The sequence below is a fragment of the Leptinotarsa decemlineata genome, unplaced genomic scaffold, assembly GCF_025532065.1.
Source record: "Leptinotarsa decemlineata unplaced genomic scaffold, Ldec_3_MD MMD2_tig00000008_RagTag_RagTag, whole genome shotgun sequence".
Classification (NCBI taxonomy): domain Eukaryota; kingdom Metazoa; phylum Arthropoda; class Insecta; order Coleoptera; family Chrysomelidae; genus Leptinotarsa; species Leptinotarsa decemlineata.
In genome coordinates, this window is record NW_027412537.1 from 11040113 (window position 1) to 11063791 (window position 23679).

The 23679-nt window shown below is 34.8% G+C and overlaps 1 long non-coding RNA gene and 1 pseudogene across 2 annotated transcripts in view; one reads left to right on the forward strand and one right to left on the reverse strand.

Annotated features, from left to right (window-relative positions):
- The window catches only part of LOC141480712 (uncharacterized), a 390701-nt gene that overhangs the window by 173385 nt on the left and 193637 nt on the right, over positions 1–23679 (reverse strand). The window lies entirely within an intron of this gene.
- LOC111513070 (large ribosomal subunit protein uL1-like) lies at positions 15811–16456 on the forward strand (annotated as a pseudogene).

A 23679-nucleotide genomic window follows, 5' to 3' on the forward strand; every position in this document is an offset into this window, starting at 1 on the left:
TTCGGGAAAGGAATGAAATACTCTGAAAGAATTCGGATTTTCAATTAAGGAATATCATTGACTTTGGGTCGATGATGGTCACTATCTTGCACTGACGAGTGGCTAAGGAGCCCGAAACCGGTCTGCAAGTGTGCCCCTTCCAAAATTGAAGGTCGACTCTTTGTATTTGTATTGCCAATTGCATATGCAGGAAATTTTCTGTGAAGTTGTTTTCTGATAGGCGTCAGCCCAATAAACCTACTGTGTAGGTGTATCGAGATTGACTTGAACGTTTGAAGTTCATTTGCTTTAGATTTCTATAACTATAATTATTAACTGTGATTTGTGAATTTGAAACAGGAATTTTAACCTACATCTTTGATAAAAACTTTTTTAGTACTGATTGAAGCGAATGGACAATAACTCGGTGTCATTGATGAGTTCCAAGTTACCAAGAACTTATTTCTGATTTGTCAGTTTTCCTGGAATTTCTCATAAAACTGTTAAATTGTCTACCGAAACGACTTCCTGGTAAATTAATTTCATGGAACGAATATGAGAATTTTCTAATGTACATTTCTCAGCTTTAATTCACTTACACCTGACTGCGTAATTGAAACTAAATTTCTGGTAGTAAATTAAACTTCTCTCGCAGCTCTGACCTGATCCTACTCTACTTGAAATATACTATAGAGGAGGTCTTCGGAAGCCGTGATTTTCGTGGAATAGACAAAAGAGAAGCGTTCGGGAAAGTAATTAGAATAAACGAAGTTGGTCCACATCATCTGGAAAAGTGGAAGAATTAAACCTCAAACTTTCATAATAACTGTAGATCTTTCAAGATGATTCGTTTTCAATTCGATGAGGAATATGATATCGAAACAAGCATTTCACATTCAACTACTTTTTTCCTTTTGAAATGAATACATGAACTGTTCAATTGGATAATCAGGGGCAATACCATTTTAAACAAAGCTCGTTGTATATGGAACATTTTTTCAGCCAACAACTCAAATTGCTTGGAGGTTTGGCATTTAAAAATACTCTCTGAACAATTGCACATTTTCAAGAATGTACTGGTGGAGAGAGGGTCAATGGTAAATCAAAAGTATTTCAATTCAACCCGACCTTTCGGCTTATTATTAAACCACATCCATGGTGCTGAAGTTATTCATATGAAAATGATGTGAATATAATTTTAAAACGGTTATGTAAAATATTTGGTATATTTTTTTCATCAGAAGATAACTCCGTACCCTGTTTAACATCACTGCCTGTGATGCTTCTCTACTTGGAGTATAATATATTTGATATTAGGCTAACATCTCTCCATGGAGAATAATGTTCATGTTCTCGGCATTTCAAATCAAATTTTTTTTCGACGGAATAAGGATGAATCTAATGTTTCTCAGTCCTCTACGCTTTTGCCAAAGATGTATGTGCCTGTTTTCAAAAGTTTGAAAAATTCATTTTTCCATTCCAGAACAAGTAGGTAGGGTCGACCGGGGCTAATATGATACAAAAATATACACTTTTCACTATATACCTAACCATATATATTAAGCCATTCTGAAAAAATACTGGGATATACAATTCGTATTGGTAATTTTATTTATGGGTGCACAAAAAATTTAGTTGCAGTACCAATGCTGAAAAAAAATAAAAACTGTGTATCATAATAACCCCACCTGGTGGAGCTAATTTGATACGATGATGAGGCTTAAGTGATACAGCATTGTATTTCATTCAATATCGTCTATGAACGTAAGACGAGACTGAAATGTTACAGCTCTGGGGCTAATGTGATACCAGTAATTTTTTCGAATTTTCGTCTTCAGCCATATAAAAGAAACAACCGTGTCTTGTTCATATTTTTTCCACTAAACATAAAACTCCTTTGGAAGAAATAACTAAAGCACCGTTTATTGAAAAAACTCAACATTTTTAACATTCCATATTTTTTTTTCAGTTTCTTGTATGAAATTATTGAATATTATAATATTCAAAAGTCGAGTTGAAAATCAGTTCTCCTCCCCTTCCCAAAGCAGGTTCAGCAAGTTTTTCTACCACATCTTCATTTTCAATAAATGACACATCTTCCGGCTCTTTCCAACAAGAAACTGTGGTATCTTTATGTGTCTCTTTTATTCGTGTGAATTTTACTCTTGGTTCACCAGCTTCAGTATCCATAACTTGACCTACGTAATGCAACACTTTCTTCTTGGTTGCAAATTTAACTACAACCCAGTCATTGATTCTAGGTGCAGTATGTTGGTCATGCATGTCACTACCATTGCAGTTTCCTAAATTCTTCTCAAATTCCAAGTTTGACTCTTATTCTCTCTGCATGGCTTGAATATAGTCGGAATCACTGTTATCCTCATCTGCAAAATCAATTTCACTCGGGATATCTGATTCGCTGTCTGACGAAACCGTTATTTTCTTAAGCTTCTTTTGTTTTCTTCGTTTTTCCTGAATTATCTGACTCTCTTCTTTTCTTGTTATTTCGTCTCGAGTAGCATTTTTGTCTGGTTGGGTTTCATGGGTGCCTGATGTGGTTGTTTTCTTATGTTTCTTATTCACTCCTCCCTCACTCTTCACAAAACAAAAACAAATTGATTTCCAAGAAAGTTACAAAAACTAGTAAAATGCACGATTTTCAAGGTTTGGCAATATCAAGAAAGCCCCTTCAGCTGTATCACAATAGCCCCAATGTTTGTATCAAATTAACCCCCTTATTTGTATCAAATTAGCCCCCTATATGTGACGTCATATATCTCGTGATAAGATTACCTATTTTGAATTTTTCAAAAGTAGAAACATAGAGCTATCTTCCCCCAATACGGGTGGCGCATAAAAACATGTCTACCTCAATAAACAACGTAGTTCGAATAAAAGTTTACAGTCAGTCACTGAAATTTTTTTGCTTAAAAAAATCATTGCTGATTATTTATTTTTTTATTGTCCACTTACCATGCAATAATGAGAAATTCCGTTATGCCCAACAATAATAAAATGTATTACTCAGTCTATTTTTGGCACAAAGCACGTAAATAATCTCCTGGTGTATCATATCAGCCCCATTTTTCCTCTACGTCAAAAAGACTGTAGATGGATTTTCGAAAACGTTCTGAAGTCCTCTTCATTTCGAATTGTTTTCATGAAGTTGTACCAGCACATTTCTGGCAAATATGAAATTTCTGTCAAATATGGAAGCAATCATGACATAATTCAAATTCCTTTACGCGAATACATGAATTGAAAAATGGTCCAACCCCAACTTCAATATTCTAAAACAAAAACAATGAGTATTCAGAATTTCATCTTCCCAGTTCATAGATATTGAAATTGATCCGATCACAGGAAATAGAATATAAAACAATCTCCAAATACGTAAACTTTGCACAGATATCATGTTGAGCATTTTACCTTAGTAAAGTGACCGGATCAAAGTTGCAATGTCAGCGTATAAATCTTCATAAATATTGAGAGAGGTCAAGATAATGAACAGACAGTATTCAGAAATTCATTTGAGTATCTATTGATCATCAGCAATGCAGCATATCTCATTCTCTTCAATCCTGCTGGGTGGCAGTATAATGTAAGTTTTTGGTGTTTTAATGTATTTGTTTTATTACCATTTGAGTGTGAAGTTATTCAAAGTATTTTTTCCGTTTTTTTCAATAAATATTCAATTGAGTTTTCAAATGAGTTTTTCCATTATTTGAACGAATAATGAATGGGTGAAACAGCGAATAAAATCGTCTCGTTAATAGCCAAGCCAGTACTGAGTTGCGACAATATGTTTGTTTGAGCATTAACTGGTACACAACCATAGCTTCATCTAGTCTTACCTACAATGTAGGATGTAGTAGATTCTACTACGCCTTGTTGTGTCCGGTTCAGTCATGTTTCTGCACAGCTTAGAGGGCATGAGGGTTTGCTGGCCAAACTTCGATGCTATGGCTTGTCGGATCATTTTTGTGTATGGCTCTTCAGCTTCCTGAAAAAACGTTCCCTGCAAGTGGCTGTCAATGAATATCTCTCGAATACTTTCACCATCAACGCTGGTGGTCCCCAGGGATCCATATCGTCTCCAACCCTCTTTTTATTGTATATCAAAGACTTATTGGAAAAAACAAGAATCCAATATATTGCTCTGCTGACCACAGCACACTTGTCTCGTGAATCCATGTGTATCTTCACCGGCACCAAGAGGTTACATATCTTAATGAGGATCTAGAATTTATTTCAAGTTGGGGTTAAAGTAACCAGGTACAATTCAATGCCACAAAAACCCAGGCATCGGTTTTGTCCAAAAAGATGAATGTCTCCGAAACGGAAATAATGTCAGGTCTGACAATTCCGCTTTGTCGGAGGTTAAAATGGACACCAACATATCTTGGCACAACCATGTCGCTGAAATTGCAAAGGCTGCTTCTCAAAAGCTTGGAACACTGTTCCGAATCAGAAACTGTACACACCTCAGCAACTTTCGATGCTTTATGAAGCTCAGATCAGTCCCTTTTCGGAGTATTGTTCTTATGTATGAAGCTCTGCCCCCAAACATACACTGGAAGTGTTCAAGTGACTTGGCAAGTTTGATTCCACCAAGAGCGGTACATATCAGAAATAGGAGACGGACTGTTGCTCCTCATCGTTTTGAGGTTCAACTCAGTACACCTCGTACTACACTGTTTAGGAACTCTTTCATCTGGAGAACTGCGTTTGGGTGGAATAAACCTCCTAAGAACGTTTTTCCAAATGGATTTAATCTCTACCGATTCAAATCCAATATGAATCGCTACTTTGGACAGACACCGCTATGAAAGCGTCTCAATGATTTTACTGTAGTGCTAAAAAAATTTAAAAAATAAAATAAAATGTTTTTGAGATTTCCCAGCTGATTCCTTGAAAATTAACATCTCTTGGGCAGTTATAACAGATTTCATGTTATTTCTTCAGTATAATTTCGCATGCTCACTGCTAGAAACTACTTTGAGATTTTTTTGAGGTTAGAAGAGTTCAAATCAAATCATTATATTTCCAGAGACTCTATAGCATGGAAAAAGTCAATTAAACTAAAATATAGAAATTCACAATACAAATCATTATATTTTTTTTTTATTTTTTTTATTTCGAATGATGCAACAAATTTTCCTTTATTTTCAGTATTTTAATATTAAATTTCACAAAAAGGATTTGAAGCTTCATATCTTCTATTAATTATCTGCGAGCGCTTTCAACAGCTGGTCGTACTGTCATCTTCTAGGCACTCCTCAAACTGAACTGATATAACCACAACAAAACACAATTTCTAATGGCAATATACATTAAACCTACACAAACAAGCTCCACCATACCCGCAAGTTCAAAGCATCCAACATCACACAAAATGGCTGCCTATAACGCATTCATATATAGAATGTTAAGGATACCACTCAATGAAGCCCGAAACGAAGAACGGAAAATAATATACCAAATAGCGAACGAAAACGGATACATCCGAAAGACAATAGATAAACTAGAAAACAGAATCAAACAAAAAATACAGAACAAGGATCAAGCCACCCCAACAGACAAAACAACACAACGATGGACGGCATTTACGTACGTAGGACACCAAACCAAAAAACTAACAAACGTCTTCAAACCACTGAACATCAACATCACATACAAGCCAAACTCGAAGGTAACACAAAAAATAAACAACTATGAAAAAGAAGAAGACCAAAACGGGATATACAGTATACAATGCTCGGACTGCAACAAATTTTATATCGGCCAAACCAAGAAAAAACAGATCCAAAGCTACAATGAGCACAAAAAGGCATACATAAATCCAATAGTATATAAATCAAACCTCGCAACACACGCCATACAAAACAAACATAATTTCCCCCCACCAGAGAACATAAAACTCATAAAACAAGTCAACAAGGGAAACCGCATGGACATTTGGGAAAACTCGAACATCCATAAATTTAACAGTTATGAATCACTTATCGAGGAACAAGTACAAACACGACAAGACCTCACATTCAATATATTAAACAAAACCATACACTTTCCTAAAGAAGATCAAACACAAAGATTAGTACCTGATGCAGTACAAATACAGGCAAATTTACCTAAAGTAGCTGAAATACCTGAGTTGAGACGTTCGGACCGTATAAAGAGGCAAACGACAGGATGACAAGTTCAGCTGTCGAAAGCGCTCGCAGATAATTAATAGAAGATTAAAGCTTCAAATCCTTTTTGCGAAATTTAATATTAAAATAATTATATATATATATATATATATATATATATATATATATATATATATATATATATATATATATTTAACATATATCCTGTGGCGAGCCGAATACTATCTCTTGTTTCAAATTTGTCGAGATGAGTTTTGACATAAACAAGACAGTTGAATATACATAGTGAAATAATAGTTAGAATATCCAAATCGGTAAACAGCTCCCTACATGAGTCATCATATTTTTTGAAACACATTGTTCTCACTTTCTTTCTTTGAGCTATTAGTAATTCGTTTATTCTTGTCTTGATCAGACAATAACTGAATGAAGATTGAATATAAGCATAGTAATAGCTCTTCAATATATTCAATGGAACAGAATTACGGAGATTACGAATTATAAAACAATGTCTCAACATTTTACTCAAAATATAATCAATGTGCTTGTTCCAAGAGAGTTGAGCATCATTATTCAAACCTAATAATTTTACAGATGAGATTTGTTGTATTGACTTGCCATTTATTTTGACCAGATCACTGCGATCATTCTCATGTAGTGAAAAGACGATTCTATCAGTTTTTGAGCTGTTCAGAATGAGACCATTCAGAGAACAATATTTCTGCATATTAGCAACTGCTTGATTGGCCTGGCTCGACAATCTCTTATAATCTGAAGACTTCAGAGTGAACGAAGAATCGTCGGCAAATTGCTCTGTACAATGTTGACGATTACTGTTGTTGAGATCATGTACGAATAAAAGAAAGAGAATAGGTCCTAGGAAGCTACCCTGGGGAACACAAGTGGCAACGACACAGGTTCTAGAGTGGAAGGTCCCAGCCTCCAATTCAACCCTCACAGTTTGCATTCTGCAATCCAGATAAGATCTCAACCAATCCAGATATGAGCCACGAATTCCTAGACAAAACAGTTTGCTCGAAAGTAAATCGTGATCAACAGTGTCGAAAGCTCGTGAAAATTCGAATAGAACATTCATCGTTTTTCACCTCTATCGAGATTAGAAATGACTTCATTGACTAAATTCATCCTGAGTGGACTTGCCAATTTGGAGGCCGTATTGACAGTCTGAGATGATTTTATACTTCTTGCAAAAAGAGGGTAGCCTTCTTTGATGAGTTTTCTCGAATATTTTGGAAAATGCAGATAGTAACGCACTTCCTCTGTAATTGTAAATCGAGTGCTTGTCATTTTTCTTATAGATAGGCACTATTATTGCATGTTTGAGTCGAGTGGGAAATATACCTTCGACTATAGAGATATTAATGAGGTATGGTGGTGCAATTAAATTGTTGAATTGGCCAAAATAATGTTAAGAATATTAGGAGGACTAGCAACTATTTGATGTATTATTATTTTTTTTTTTTTTGGGAAAGAAAGTTTTTGACTTTCTACTACTCCATCTGATACAAAAAAATGGATGAGAGAATCTTCCAAAGAAAGGAAGGAAGTAATCAATTTGAAAATAAGTAACTCTATACATGGATGTGTAGATCATGCAAAGAAGTAACTTTCAGACACAAATTGAAAGAAAGTCCTCCTGAAACAGCTACTTTCATATAAACATTGAATTACACGAAAGAAAAAAATTCTTTCGAAACAAATACTTCTGTATAATTCAGTGTTCATATAGAAGTATTTGTTTCGAAAGAATTTTTTTCTTTCGTGTAATTCAATGTTTATATGAAAGTAGCTGTTTCAGGAGGACTTTCTTCCAGTTTGTGTCTGAAAGTTACTTCTTTGCATGATCTACACATCCATGTATAGAGTTACTTATTTTCAAATTGATTACTTCCTTCCTTTCTTTGGAAGATTCTCTCATTCATTTTTTTGTATCAGATGGAGTAGTAGAAAGCGAAAAACTTTCTTTCCCAAAAATTAATCACTCCTAAAAATATAACCCTTTCAAATCATATTATTTTTTTCTCTTCTCTATCAATGTTATGATACTAAATAAGTATGTTTATAATTATTTTCTTATACTCACTGTATAATTTTTGGGAGGGGTGGAAGATAGCCTTTGGCTAACCCTTTTCCTTTTATGTGTAAATGTATAATTATGCATAATAAACGATATTATTATTATATTAATATTGTTATTATAAGAGGGGTTCGATCAAATTTTCAACCACCTTGAACAAGAGGTTGCAAGGTACTTTATCCACGCCGCTGGAAGTCTTAGAAGATATCGACTTCACTCTCTCGAGTAGTTCTGTTTCATCCAGAGGATATAAAAAAAGTTAGTTGGAGTTGATGTCACAGTGATTTACTAAAATTAGAGATGTTTCTTTGACTAATTTTTGGACAGAATTCAAGAAGTAGTCGCTGAATGTTTGGGAGATATCAACACCCTCGTTTACAGATAATTCATGTTCATGTTCATGTTTGATCATAGTCCAAGCAACCTTAGATTTATTTGTGGCCGAAGTAATACTTCTTTGAAGTTTCTATCTTTTGTTGATGCTGTTTCAAAAGTAATTTATATTGTTGGTTAATGATTTCATCAGATCGGATTTGTGGAAAATATCTCTGAGTCATTTTCCATCATTGACGATCTCCTCAGTTATCCAAGGTTTATTGTTATTTGATTTTTCATGTATAATGGTGTGATGTAATTCCTAAGGAAAGGCTTTATCGAATAGGTTGAGAAATTCGTCATAAAAAATTGAGAATTTTTTATCAGCATTACTGTTTATAGATAGCCAATCCTCACGAGCCAATAAAGCTTTCAAAAAGTGAATGTTTTGATCACAGAAGGATCTTTACAGTAGGAGAGTTGATTGGTAAAACTATATATTGGAGTGCATGATCCGAGAAATCTATGTAACTGATAGTGGAATTAGGGATATCGGATGTAGAGGAAAAAAATATTGTCCACCCTAAACATGCTATTGTCCTGTATTCTTGTGTAATCGAAAATACATTGATTCAATTCGTAAGAGGCAAATGAATTACGCAGATAACTTGCATTGCCATCAGTGGAATTCTTATGGAAGTTGAAATTGAAATCACCACAAACGATACAAGAGGTTTGAACATTTTTTTCAAGGAGAGAATCGAGAAATCTAATATATAAAAATGGATGTTTGTTGGTTGGTTGACTGGTTGGTTGGTAAGTGATAAACTTCTACATAGCTCAACCGATCGTGATGAAACTTGACATGTATAACTAATTTTCCATGGAGAAGGTTTTTAGGCTATCAATTTTTCTGTAAGTTGCACTAGATTGCGCTGTAGAACAATTTTTTGAAAGCACTGTTCTATAACGCTGCGCACGCCTAAGTTCGTTGATTCTGTCAAAATATTGGAACAGCAGCGATACAGCAACATAGTACTAATTAGTACTACAACTACTAAATTCTACGCGGGCGAAGCCGCGGGCAACAACTAGTAGTTCCATATTATTTATGAATGATAGACTATTGTAAGATGATGTTCTGTAAAAACAGTTTACGCGGATTTTGGAGTTGTGAGCGGTTATTTCGACAGCAGCATATTCAAACGTACCCTGAGATTTTTCGACGGTAGTGTGTAAGACTGTATAATCGTGGTACCTGAGCTTGATAAATAGCAGAGAAGATTGCGGTGAAAAGACTAGTTTAAGGTGCTTTGTATACCAAAGTATCGAATGTTGCTACTACTGTTACAACCGATTGGATGTTTTCATTTTCCAAAAAATCACAGTGTAATTTTTGTAGTGGGGAAATAGCTCATCGAAACCATTTCCTTTTAAGGCAATTGGTTTTTCATCTAAATGGTTTCAATTCATATATCATTCATGTAGCTTACTGAGAAAGAAATGGAGGAGTTATAGATTTTGGGAAAGGTGATGACAGCTGTATGTTTGAATCTTACAGATTATCGAATGCCTCGGTCCTGAACCTTGTAAGGTTGTTTGGAATTCGTTATGGTAGGTAGAGTCGTCATCTAAATCATTTATTTCATTTGCTTTGAGGGAACTGACATGTGTACGTTCAGAGTCTAAGGGCGGTTCTCCCGATGTGTAGTTCATGATTTCTACTGGTACAGAAAGTGCAGATATTTTTCATTCACAACATCTAGATGTTTCAGTGTTACTCTGCTTCTAGAGTTGTCGGTTCAACATCAAAATAGTTTGACAATCAGATTCTCGTTTTTTGTGTGCTAACGCCTTCATTAACTGAGACTTCTATCTCATTGTTCTGTGAGATCCTTGATATGTTCATTTCAATACAACTTATCGTTGAATATCAATCTCAAATATTCTGTAGTATTTTCAAATTTGGAGTAGTGATAGCTTTTTCTTTTTGGTGTAACAGCAATAGTTGGGCTTTGACACGTTCGTGAGTTGTTCTGACAACGCTAATGATGAAAAATCCACCGCTCCCGACCCAGTAAAACATATGAATTCCAAACCAAATGTCTGACAGAGTTCACGTGACTTAAAGCTGAAGCAGTAAATTTCCTGTTTACTTTGCATGACACCCTATTTCCAGTTGGGATTGTTTTCATACACGCAACGAAAATGACTCCATTTTCTCTCCGACCACGAATAATTGTGATATCAAGCCGTTGATGTCTCACCGTACAAATTAATCTGGAGCAAAGCTACCGTGCAACAGCACCGAATGTCGTGTTGTAAACCCATAATCACCATAACAATATCTCCAACGTCCAGATAGTAGCGAATCAGACGCGTTTGGATGTGTGTGTATGTCTCGCATGTTGTTATATGTTAACAATTAATCACGGCCTCCGCCAGCACTATCTGAGAGCTACGGCGATGCGCTGCGTTTCGTAGATAGCACACGCAATTTTATTTATTCTAGCTCATTCGCTCATTGTCTTTTGAAAGGCTGCATTCCTATTCGAATTATAAGGTTAGGTTAAGTCCAACGTGAGTGGAACCAAAGAAATTCGGCTTCCGGCAGTCCAAATGTTATTATATGATGATTCAAATGACGAAAACCTGTGAGTGCTTCAAAATGAACCAATACTGGTAGATTTTTACCAAGAGTCTCGAATTCTTTTTACGATCCAGATAATCATTGTTTGCTTGGCAAAGCTTGAAGCAATGCCAATCACAGGATCTGGTCAGATAGAACTGCTTTAAGCATCCTCTCTTGTGAGAGACTCAACAACTTTCTTACTTTTCAGGTTGAAAATGATTGAGTATTCCTATTGGAGGAAGCCTTCTTTGACAGTTCACTACCGACTTATATGTTGCTCAGTCTGAGTCAAGAGTGTCTAGGACCCTTTGGCTGTCCGAGAATATTTTATTGATTTCGGGATAGATTGGCTTCTGTAATCTCTTCACACCCAAATATTAGTACAAATATCTGCAATCAATCTATTAACCTGTCTCCAGATAGGTTATGATCTATCCTCTCTCCTCTGATAGCGTCAGAGTTAACCAAGAAAACCTGTATCTGGCCACCAGATTATTGCTTTGAACGTGATCACTGGTCCGACAATCATCACATATATCTAATGTACATGGCTTAGCTCCAAGATTTTTCCAAAATCTTTCGCTGTGACCTTAGAGACATCCTGGTTTGTGTAAAACTTGTTCTAAATGAGTGGTCTAGCTGAATTTCTTATTGAGGATAATATCAAGATACTCAACCTTTGTTGCCACAGAAATGATCTCAGCAATGAGGAAAAGTCGATTGAATCGTTCAGATTCCTTTTCCACTTTTGATGGGTTCACGAAAACCACTTTTGAACAGAAGAAAGATATAACAGGCTACCTTTTCCGACAAGTTCCTTGCCAGAATGACATGGTATCTTTTTGAAATGTTTATCAAAAACAGGTTATATTTCTATTTTGAAAAAACAATCTTTTGAATCCTGATCAGTATGGTTTCGAAAGTCTTGCTCTACTGTACAAGCAGTTGTTCGTGTGGTGAGAAACATTGCCGACGGCTTTGAGAATGGTGAGCATAGCGCTGTAACTCTGGGTGACTTGAGTAAGACATTCGACTGTGTCTCTCACCACTTACTTCGTCATAAAATGAATGAATATGGGGTTAGAGGTGTGGCTCTCTCCCTTCTCACATCGTATTCACAAAATCGAAAGCAATATGTCGACCTAGGAGACAATAGAACGTCCAATTCAAAGCCCATAGTAAACTGTGTTCTGCAAGGATCTGTGCTGGGAGCTCTCCTATTTATAAAATTTATAAATGACTTTTTCTTCCAAGTTCTGCCCCATAAATGTGTTGTTTATGCCGATAACACATCTATTGTCTGCTCAGACAAAAATTGCAAACATTTATTGAAAATCTCTGAACTCGCTGAAATCCAAGCTGAAAAATGGTTCAATGCGGGACACTTCTATGGGGTAATTCTACTTCTGCTGGAAAGATATTTGAAACACAAAAGAAAGCAATAAGGATAATTTCTAATGCGGACTATCGGGACCCATGTCGTCCATTGTTCAAAAAATTGGGATTCATGACTCTTCCATCGATTTTCATTTTTCAGTCATTGCTGGAGGTACATGAAATCAAGGGCACTCTTTTTACTAACTACCACTTTCATAACTATAAAACACGTGGTGCTAATCTTATACGACCTGCTAAATTCAATCTACAGAAATATTCCAAGAATTCCTTAGATAATAACCTATACAATATCTTGCCAACTACAGTCAAGAACTTATTACAGACACGTTTTTAAAAGGGCATAAAAAATTCTCATTGATGAAGGCATTTATAGTGTAGATGAATATATGGCTGCTTCCATGTTAATGCCCGGATTTACGCAACGATCAACGCAATCTCGTAATTGATTTTCTCTACAAGATGGAATGCTGAAGTGGTCATTGGGGAGGAAATATGTTGGACTAAAAGTCTCGGATGTTTTTATGATTGTTATAATGGTTATTTTAATCTATTTTATTTATACCACATAGGATTAATGTTATGTCTACTTACACGTCTACAAAGTTTTTGAATGTTCTGTATATATTTATTTCACCCTTTTGTTAACCTTATACTCATTATTAATTTTAGTATCTGAAGTTATAAAAATTTATTTACACCACGCACAAGCAACACCTGTTGCTTCTGTGGGTTTCCCAATGTTTATTTGCAAAATGTATAGCCTTGTTATGCTTGCTGTGTTTCTTTTTGTGTAAATAAACAATGATGATGATGATGATGAACTGTTCCTACCGTTTTTGGGCTGTAGTTGGATCTTTTTGACCCACTTCACCAACCATGCTACAAAAAAACTGTGTAATTCGCCTAGATAGTTTTATGATAATGGGTGAAAATGTGGATTTGAAGAAAAGAAGCGATATTCAATGGTGTCAACTGAATAATATCATCTAGCTTCTGGGTACGTACATTTGTTATAAAATATGTGAAGATATTTCACTTAAACAAATCGAAGAGTTGGTTAAAAGGAGAAAATGCATGTGCACGTTCTTATTGAACATCGTCATCGCCATATATCCCACACCACAGATATGCTAGCTTGTAATTGAAAATTATTTCACACTTGCCTGTATGAATGATTGAATATTGACGGAAGTATTAGACAGTGCTCAACGTGAAAAGACTTCGCTTTCACCACTTTTTGATGAAGTAGTGTTGCTGAGAGGGTGTTTTTTTTTAATTGAAAGAAAGGAGGGGTCCTGTGATATCTTGTTTGATAGGAATTCAAATATTTTATCAAACACCTCTTTTTTTATAACTAAGCCGGTCCTCCCGCACCCCCCAATTACGTTTCAAGAATCTGAAAACAAACAATCATTATAAAAAAAACAGTTAACTAGTTTGGTGATCCAATTCAAATGAAAATACAGTTGGACAGCATTTTTGTCTCGAAACAAAAAACAAAAACACCACAAGAACTACAATCCAATATAGTGTACAAATTGAACTTTGGAAGCTGTCACAAATGCTATGTTGGTCAAACCGAACGGTATCTTAAAACATGAGTTTCAGAACACATGAGAGACTGTAAGAAACTGAATATAAAAAACCTCACAGCTCTCGCTGAATATGGACATAATTTTTATTTTGATCATCAAACTATTCTAGATGTTCAACCATATTTATCTAATCGACTTCTGATACATATCCTCAAAAACATCCTCGATACTTATCCTCAAATGCGATAGTGTTAACATTAGAAGAGATGTCGATGGCCTCAATACTGCATATTTTAATTTGATAAGTCAAATACCGGAAAAATTTACCCTTTTTTCATTTTTTTTCTTTCTGCCATTGATTAAAAAACAAACACCACCTTATCAGAATCACAGATATAGCCATTCGTTTGTTTCATGTCGTTTTGTGTTGGTGTTGTCTCGGAAATTTATTTGTTTGCAATGTTTTTCATTTTTTGAAATATGTATCTAATATGTCTGATGGTTTTTGAAATAGTGATATTATCAAAACGAAAAAAACTACCTTTTGGTGAGTAATTCAATTGAGAACTCATTATTATTTGTGAAATTGAAAGGATAATAATTGTATAAGTTTTGTGAAAGGTTTGTTTATGAAAATTCATTGTTACAGAGCCTTGAAGAAGAATTTATTTAAATTCGAAACGTCAGCAAGAAAATTGTTTTTTAAGAAAAAAAAAATGATACTGTTACCCAACCAACCTTTTTTCATAAAACGATTTTCAGTTTTGTTTACGAATTCATTCCTAATATCTATAAATTTTTCTGGGAAGCCCCTTATAGGATGGAAGGGCTCTGAAATAGATTGCGGTAATGTTACGTAAATTTCAAACTTCACGAAATAAAAAATATCTAGGAACGTTATATCAGGTCATCTAGCAGGCCATTCTAAGGGACCACGTTTAACTATCTATCGGATTGGTGAACTGTCTTCCAGTCACTTTCAAACTAGTTTTCTGGCTGAAACATATCATCATTTGAAAATTCACTTGGTTTTGTTGAATATTCCAAACCGTTATATAGTCGGACAAGGTCATTCACGCTATGACACCTGTAAATGTTTTTGTGTTCCGTTGTGTACAGCAATTCATTCAAAATAGAAAGAGAGATGCTTGCAATGAATTTATCACCAAAATATGTCGTAATATAGGAAATAGATTTATGGAAAATATTGTCAGAAAATCAATGGAATGTATTGGAATAAACTGGAATGAGTTTTGAACACATTTCACCTCCGAATCATATTTATGATTTGTTTGTAGATTCTCAAAACAATTATAATCGCTGCTCATTACACATGAATGATTATTCCAATTTTTACAAGAACCAAGCTTTCGTTATGAAACTATTCATTTACTCACTGACTCATTCATTGTTCTCACCTCACCAAAAATAATCTCAACAATAGCCAATCTATCATATTCAACGACAAATAACAAGTCGTAAACTATTCCAAAATATAACTCTGAAACGTATTCGATCTGTGAACTTCAGTTATATTCGCAACGATTATCAACGAAACGAAATATTCAGTTAGTTGGCTGTTTGTGGCGTCAGAAACAAAAGTTGCACCATTAAAACCACGAAACTATGGGTTTCTGATCCTGACAGCAGTTGCGAGAATTAAAAGTTAACATCGTGTGAAATTCACAATGTTGACCTCGTATTAACTTCGTGAATGTATGTGATATACGGAAATTCTGGGTTCGAAATGAAGAGTATGTTTATGATTTTTCATTCTGTTCTTCGAGGAAAAAAGTAGTGGTTAGGGTTAGTGTTAGTGGCCAATTCCTAAGAATAAAGGTGACGTCTAAGATGTCTCGTGATACACGTTACGAATGCGTGAATAGTGTATTGGAAATCTCCAAAACCAAGAAAAAGAACTTTTTGGAGACTGGAAATCCAAATCGGTCTGAAAAACTACAATCCCCAGACGGCAAGAGTTTCAGTGGAATTGTCATTGTGATAAAGCTAAGGCAAATGGAGTACCCTTCATGGACGTGGAAGCCTTTTAAAAGACGTGGAAACCTTGAAAAAACTGAACAAAAACAACAAACTTGTCAAGATACTGGCAAAAAAGTATGATGATTTCCTTACTTCTGATGCTCTCATCAAGCAGATCCCTAGGCTGTTGGGGACCGGCCTAAACAAAGCCGGCCAGTTCCCTGGTGTTCTTTCCCATCAAGAGTCGATGACTCAGAAGATTGATGAGGTCAAGGCCACCATCAAGTTCCAGATGAAAAAGGTACTCTGCTTTTCTGTTGCTGCCGGACATGTTGACATGAACTGGTACATGAACCATGTACCATGAACTGGTACAAAACGTACCAGTTCATCGGGGGCTGTACTAGGCAGGATTGGGGTTTTTATGATTAACCCTACACATTTACTTATGTATAAGATTCATTCTACAATTTTCCTCGAAAGTGCTTTTCATCAGATAGAACAAAACCTTATCGACTTCGCAACAGAAAAAGGGTGAACCAATACGAGTGAAGACGAAATAGTGATGATAATGAATACATGGATGGAAATCAATAACACTAACCATAATGACAACACAATTTTGGCCGTGTATTTTGAACAGCTCTACGAAGTTTTCCATATAATAATACGTAGATACAATACTGAATTAGATAATTAATTAATTATGGTGAAACAGATACATTTCGGAAAACAAATTTAATGGAATATGATTTCTATAAAAAAAAGGATTTATATATTATGGTAACTCTTGGATTTTTATAAAAACAAATTCAACATTAGTGAATAATTAACTTCTTGTTAGTCATTTCAACGGAAATTTGAATACTTGCGTTCATTGATTTCCAGAGACAATCTTTGTTCTCCTTTTTTTGTATCGTAGTTGTATATGAAAAAACAGCGTAGTGAAGTATATCAAATATATGCGATTTTTGGAAAGAATAAGTTTCAGAAATTTCTCTTGGAGGTCTTCAACCTGTTGGAGCTAACCGTAGGTGGCTTTCTTCTAAAGCGTGAAACTTTACTTTCAAGTGGTCAAATTGTAGGTTTTTAGTTGAACTACATAGTTCACTGCATGTTGACTTTATGTTTTCATCCCATTTTTGAGTACAGTCAATCATTATTTCAAGTTACTCAACTTCATTCGCCGATAAAATTCTAAACTGGTTTCCATTGATAGAAGTGGTTAGATATGATGGCATATAACGAGTTTCATCCATGTTAATAGTGGAAAGAGTTTGTTCGACCATGATTTTAATCAATGATAAGTCAGTATGCTCTATTATTTGTATCTTTTGGCAAGTGCTTGCTTTGAAGCATCGCCAAATCCCAATATTTCTCTTTTGCTTCTTGTTGAAAACGCACCATTCGTATAGATGCAAATTAGAATAGGTCCTAGGACCGTACTTTGTGAGACTCCATTAGACATTTTTTCTAGTTACCCGTTACACTATCTATCCTCACAGACTGAGTTCTGATAGGTTTTCTCTTCCATATCAGATGACAGATCAGTATTTTTTATTTATAGATAATAGGGTCGTTTCCTCTGACACCTATTCTCTATAGCCATATTTTTTGTCTGATGAAGCATTATATTTGAACACTTACATATCTGACCAGTAGGTATAAAAAATTGTTTCTCAACTGTCTGCTGTGAGTTTTATTATCTAGTTTATCAATACTTGTGATGCACTGTTTGGTACCTTCGGTGTAGTGATGAATATTACTGGAGTTTTTCCCAACACCAAACCGTTATTTTTCTTGAAGATGATCCCTTGGTGATCGAAACACGTGTTGAGGTGTTAGCTAAGGATTCGACAGTTTTCTTTTATTGATTTATAGCTAGAGAAGTTGTAAGTGAATCTAAAATTTTCCGTTTAACTGCTGAATTGAAATAGTTTATGTCGTAAACGCACTGCACCAGCTCAATTGCATCAATAGGCGTAATACTAGAAAATGCATTGTGGACATCAAATTATTTTAATTTGAAACTAGTAGGAGGAGTTTCATATTATCTACTAATTGAATAGGCAAGTAGTTGAGTAGTGAAATGAAACGCTGCTTGTAATTAGTGTGGATTCAAATTGATTTTACAAACATTTCTGAGACTTCCACGGATGCAATTGTATAGGTTTGAGTGGTTCTGGATTCAGGATAACTGTCCAATGTTTAACACTTTCATTCATTAACAACTACATTGACTTAAGAATTTTTTCCCTCTCTTTGTTTGAGAATTTGTTGGATAATTCATTTATTTATTTTCAAACAGGTACAAACCTCATTACATGAAAATAATTATTCTTATAAAAATCTCAATACAGTCTAAATCATAAATAGAATTCTAATATTTATACGTGAATACAGTTACATTGTATCTACGAGTAGTTACTACATAAAGCCGAATGGAAGGCAGAAACATAGTTGTTCTAAACTTGAAAAGTATTTTTTTAAACCACTATAAACTTGTTTGGGAGGGAGAACAAAGTTGATATCTGACATTAACAGGAAGTTGTTTGTTATTTTGATCATTGTAATGATAGGTGAACAGTTATTTGTTGATACATATGGTACATCAAAGAATTGAATGAGTCTTGTTGTTCTTTTGGGAATTCTCTCTTTCAGTAAAGATTTGAGATTGGGACAGTAATAATTTTTTTTATATATTTTATAACACATTAACACTATAGTTGCCTGTCTTCTATTTTCTAAACTGGGTATTTTGAATTCATTTCGTAGTGCTACTGTTCTAATTGTATTATAATCCGGGTATACTTTATATTTCTTGTAATATAAAAATCTCAGAAATCTGTTTTGAATTTTTTCTAATCTATTTTTATGAACAATATAGGAAGGATGCCATATTACAGCCCCATATTCAAGTTTAGGTCTGACCAAACTATTATAAAGTGTAGTAATCACTTTCATATCATTGAAATGTGCACTTTGTCTCATTACAAATCCCATAATTCTTAGTGCCTGTGATGCTGTGTAATCCAAATGGGGTTTGTACGAGAGTGTGGAGTTATAGTATATACCTTAATCTTTGACTGTCTCTAACCTGGATAATTCAATACCATTCCTTGAGTAATTGTGTAGTGTCTTATTTAGTTTTCGGGTACAAGACAGGACAGAACATTTGGATATATTGAACGGAAGATCATTTTTCACACTCCATCGATAAACACTATTGATGTCCTCTTGTAGTTTGACACAATCTTGTAAGTTTTCGATCTGTCTATAAAATTTAAGGACATCTACGAATAAGATACACTCAGAGTACTTTATATTTTGAGTTAGATCATTAATGAATACAAGAAAAAGTAATGGACCCAAGTTTGATCCTTGAGGAACTCCAGAGTTTGCACGAAATTTCCCTGTACAATTACCTTCATATTTGACTTTGAAGTGTCGATTATTCAAATACGTTTCCAGCAATTTGAGTGCTTGGGTATCAGCGCCATTTCTATGTAACTTTTCCAGTATCACATCATGATTAACTTTATCGAATGCTTTTTGAAAATCTGTATAAATAACATCAACCTGTTTATTGTTATCTAGATGGTTGAGGACATGATGAGTGAATGTTAGTAGATTTGTTGACGTCGACTTTTTTGGTACAAATCCGTGCTGTTCATCACAAATGTTTTCGCCGAATCCCCTTAACACTTTTATATAGATGATCTGTTCAAACAGTTTCGCAATAGCATCATCATATCATCATAAATTCCGAAAATTAGGGAACTTGAGGTTGTCCCTCGTAGTTTTTGTCTGCACTAATCACTGAACGACTATTGCCCACTCACATAGAAATTAAATTTAAATTTTATGTATTGAAGTGGAAAGTACGGCTGATGTCCTTTGGATTGAATATGTTTCTGCTTCACAGAGAATATATTTGTCATTCACAGCTTGGGTCTATGTCCCGTCAAACAGAATTCCCGACCCTCTGCCTCCAACTAACGGAATGTCAACGGGTGTCATCTGGTGGAACACGGAATCCACGAGCAAAGCCGCTGCCACCCTCCCCCGCAACCGATATTTCAATAACACAGGCCAATCTCTCAGAGAAAATAATCCAGTAATCTATGGGCCCTCACGCTGCTTTTCTTATTAATTTTCTTTCAATTGGTGTAAATTCAATAACGAATGGAAACGAGCAGAGGTTTAAGGCTACGCGGGATATCATTATTTATATCGATTTTCACGACTACGAGGCGGTGGACAATATAGGTGAGTAGGTAGATCCAGAGCCGATTGATTAGCGTGAGTAAATCGTTTTACTCATTCAATTAAGGGGTATGTGAACGTTGGTGCAATCCCAACCGTATAACAATCAATGTTCATCACGTTTTGTACACCCTGTGCTAGAAATCGTACGTTGGAAGGTAAGACCTCACACCTCGGCTAACACATTTTAAACATTATTCAAAGTGAGTGGGTCTCTTTGATCATTCCGCGAGGATAATTTGCACACAACTATCAAGATTCAACCGAATGAGTCTCATTTTTCAATAAAACCGATTAGTTCTTCGGATGAGTATTTTTTAAGTCAGTTGTTCTATCACCTTTCGATTAGAGACACCAAGTACTGTATTTGAACCGATCAATTCTATCAATATGATAATTCAGACAAAGTGACTTATGAGTGGCCTTGTTAGACGACATAAGTCATCTCTCCTGTAATCTAACAATTGTTTGGTACCATACACATTAACATTCAACATTCATTTTATTCATCGTGAAATCCACATAATTAAAATTACATAAATTTATCAGACTAGTCAAACAGTTTAAAATACAAAGGGTGCACTTTAAGATAATTCGAGACTTACACTATACTTACATTAATACATTCAATCTACATTACATCTAAAATTTGAAAAATCATTTATGTCATAAAAAGCATGACTTGCTGAAAATGTTTTAAGTTTGTTCTTGAAGTTTGAAATGTTTTTTGACTCTAGAGTTTTGTCTGTATCCAATATGTCACCGAACTTGTTATAGCATTCAACTCCTATGTGTTTGGGAGCATGTTGTGCAATTTCTAAGCGTGAAAAAGGTTGGTGAATGTTTAATTTGTTTCGTGTATTTTAAGAGTGTAAATCAGCGTTTTTTTTGAATGTTTGATTATTTTCTTTGACATACATTACCTATAATTTGCAGAATATATAAACTTGGTAGTGTTAGAATATTTTCTTTTTTAAAAACCTCTTTACACGATGATGTTGGGGTCATTTTGGGCATGGCTCGTAATATTCGTTTCTGGACTGTAACAACTCTATTGATATGTGTTGATGAACCCCAAAATATTAGGCAATATTGAATAGTTGACTGCATCAATCCATAATATATAACAGTGGTCGCCAACCTCTTCAATGTATTGAGCTACTTTGTTAATTTTGGAACAAACAGCGAGCTACCCACACGGAAGCCACGTAACGCAACGTAAATGAAATAATGCACAGTTAATTTATCATTGTATGTATTTATTTTACTCTTTAACTGGTAATACATTATACATAGGTACTAATAATAAACTAATAACAAAATAACTAATATTACTAGTACGTACTTGTTCATAGCTACATTCCTACCTATCAAACGAAGGTGTTTGAAAAATAAACACAAACTTTTATCCAGTCACAACGGCATGTCACGTATGATTTAAAAATAGTTGATAATAACAACAAAAAAGTAACGCACTATCATGAACATAAACATTGAAAAATAAAAAAGCACGTTCAATAAGAAGGCTGACACTCAGACTCATCGATAATTTTTTTAATGTTTGCAGTATAATTTGATGCAGCCATTTGAATACAATTATCCAAATGTTCATCTGTTAGTCGATTGCGATATTTGTTCCTAATAAACTTCATATTGGAAAAAGAAAATTCACACAAATAGGTTGAACTGAATAATGCTTTCACTTTCAAGGCAACACGGCATAGAACTGAATATTTGTCGTTTGTTTGAAGGTGATTGACAATGTTTCGTGATGAATTTCACTAGTTCGGACTTCCATTGTCTACTATATAAAATGATTTGAAATCCCTTCTTTTTTACTTGTTTCAGGGATTTCAAATCATTTTATATAGTAGACAATGGAAGTCCGAACTAGTGAAATGAATATTTGTCTTTACTTACAATAGGCCAGATACATTCAGTACTTGAGACTAACGATTTTAAAGCTAAATCATTTTGAAACTCAACGACTTCCATTTCTGTTGCAGCGATGTCTTCGCCAAAGTGCTGCATAACACAAGTTGCAAACTATTGGATATCAATTTCCATAAAGGGTGAAACAACAAACTGCGCTACCAAAGCCATTTCATTAAAATACTTAAAACGATTTTTGAAGTTATTCTTCAGGGTAGAAATTATTTCTTCATGATATTTGTCGTCATAGGGTTCTAATGGATTTTGATATATTTTTTTTGAAAGAATGGGAAAATGCTTGGCATCGCCGTTAATTAGGTTTTGTTCCCAAAACTCCAGCTTTTTGATAAATGCCTGAAGCTGCAAATTAAGTTCGTTTAATTTCTCTGTAATGTCCACGAGAAAACCAAAATCTCTAAGCCAGGTTGAATTTTCTAGTTCCGACTCATCGCGTTGTTTGAAAAATTGAACTATGCCAGATAGGACATCATTAAAACGTTTCAGCACCCATCCTCTACTTAACCATCGGACTTCAGAGTGAAGGAGTAGGTCCCCGTATTGACAGTCAACTTCATCGGCCATGGTTCTGCATAATCTCTTTGTAACGCTTGAGCTCTAATCTTGTTCACAATTTTTACCACCAGTTTCATAACGTTGTTTAGTTTCAGGAAATTTCCACATAATGCTTGCTGATGGATAATGCAGTGGTAACAGAGAAATTGCGGAAAAGTTTCATCTTCACGACATAACACCACCAGACCCTTATCACAACCCACCATAGCTGGAGCATCGGTTGTCAAGCCTACCATTTTCAATATTGGAATTTTCTCGGAAGAAATAATATTTTTCAAATGAGAAAACAACTCATGTCCAGTAGTGTGTCCTTTCAGTGGAAAGATCTTCTTTAATCGTAAAATCAATAAAAACCATCCTGACGAACACGGCCATCTGGGCAGTGTCAACGACATCTGTTGATTCATCCAGTTGAAGTGAAAAATAAACACAGTTATCTAAGTCAGTTCTTAACTTTAAAAAAATATCATTGCTCATTACTTCTACACGCCTCATCACTGTATTAGCAGAAAGTTGCATAGATTTTATAGCTGAAACTATCTTGTCTTTATTTCTAAAGTTGGCAAATAACAAATCAGCAGCTTCTAAAAACACCTGTTTTATCATCTCCCCGCCTTCATAAGGTTTCTTTTTTTGTGCAATTATCTGGGACACACGGTACGATGCTTCAGTTGCAGCCTTATTTTTGTCGACTGTTCTTAAAAACCTTGATTGTTGTCCAATTAACTGCTTTTTTAACTATTTCAGTTTCTCTTTTCTGGCGGCAGAATGTAGTGGGAATGATTTTACAAAATTAGAATGTACAGTTTTATGATGTCT